The sequence below is a fragment of the Coffea eugenioides genome, unplaced genomic scaffold (genome assembly GCF_003713205.1).
Source record: "Coffea eugenioides isolate CCC68of unplaced genomic scaffold, Ceug_1.0 ScVebR1_424;HRSCAF=1100, whole genome shotgun sequence".
Lineage (NCBI taxonomy): Eukaryota > Viridiplantae > Streptophyta > Magnoliopsida > Gentianales > Rubiaceae > Coffea > Coffea eugenioides.
Window position 1 is genome coordinate 5437 of NW_020864262.1, and position 1812 is coordinate 7248.

Below are 1812 nucleotides of genomic sequence, written 5' to 3' on the forward strand. Positions count from 1 at the left end.
TTTATTAATAATCTGTGCGAATTATTATTTCTCATGAATCCAAATTTGGGATCTTCTTCATTTATTCATTTATTTATTTTGCATTTTTGAAGAATACTACATAACTCCAAACTCTGTAAACAGCTATATATAGAGCCTAATATATAAACCAAAAGACAAAATCACCTGACAAATGCAAAATTTTCCTGGCAGGTATATGAGGTATGCCACTTTCAAAATTGTTATATTTTTTTCATTATTTGTCGTTTAATTTCTGTCATTAATCACATTATCTTGTTGATCACATAATTAATACGTTAATCTACTCTATCAATGTGGTAAAAATTAACTATGTGTAAAAGTGTTTCTTTTTTCAGCCTTTCATTCTCATTTGGTGAATCCACCAAATCCCCAAAAGACCATTTCATCACTCTATGATTTTTCCCTTATCTTCTTTCTATGCCAAGTTTACAAAAATAAATGACAGGAAAAACATAACTATACATATTCTACCAATTGTTTATATGATCATATTTCCAAATGAAAGCTAAGAAAAGCTCAATTCTGTTTCGCTGAATACAAACAAAAAATTGCACAACCAAAAAACCTGCAAAGCCAAGGCTTTTTTCACCTTTCCCTTCTCTCTTCCGCTACCACCAGCAACTCTATCCCTGTGCCCTTTCTTTTTTTGGGGTGGGGATATGTGACTTTTAGTCTTCACTGAACTTTTTGCCATCTCTATGTAATATCAGCTCAGCGAAATCTGAACTCATCTTTAATCCTGTCTTGAAACGAGTTCGGACACTTGTCTAGACTAGAGCCAGCCAGAGAGGAGAAGTTGACAGTCATGTAAGGTTATGACAGTGATGTTTGTGGCTTACACTATTCTCGTTTTGTCTTTTATCTTGAAAATTTCTACCTTTGTTTAAGCCGTTCGATTTCTTGCCCCCCGAGTAGGTCTAGTTGCCCAGCAATGCCCTCCAACAAGGCAAGCAACTCCAATGCCCTTAAAACTATTTATTCTATGACATTAAAAGTTATTTTGGGGTGAAATAAAACTCTTACTTGGTGTTTTAATTTTTCTTCTTTTTTTTTTGTACATGCGAAGATTTTTAATTCGGGATGAATTTAAAAAAAAAAAGCATAAGTTCTTTCCCAAATTAAAAATTTTTGTCAGCAATTGTATTTATCTAACAAAAATTATATCTTATTGGAAATACTAAACAACATATATTAAAACAACGTGGACATCATTTTGCCAGAGAGATTGTGTGTGTGTGTGTGTTCAATTTTGCTTTTGTTTTTCTTTTCTGTATGAGAAACTAATAAAGAAGAGAAGGCGAAGTGATTTTCAGTTCTGTACGGGTTTTTTTCGCTTTCTGTTACATTTCTTTTTCCATGTCCTCTAAGAAAAAACTGCTTCTTCTTCTTCTTCTTTTTCTTCAATATAATTAACGTCTTTTTAGGTCCAAGCAGTGGCAGCAAACTTGTAAAGTTTTCCAAGCCAATAAATTTTTGTCTCCTTTGGTCACATGGAGTGGTCCAATACCGACCACGTGAACAAATAAAAAGGCCAATTTGGGACTTGTAAGGCAAGATTAGCGGCTGTCATGACAATGATCTTCAACAATGAAAGCTTTAAGACCCCTTTTTATATTTTTATTAATAATCTGTGCGAATTATTATTCCTCATGAATCCAAATTTGGGATCTTCTTCATTTATTTATTTTGCATTTTTGAAGAATACTACATAACTCCAAACTCTGTAAACAGCTATATATAGAGCCTAATATATAAACCAAAAGACAAAATCACCTGACAAATGCAAAATTT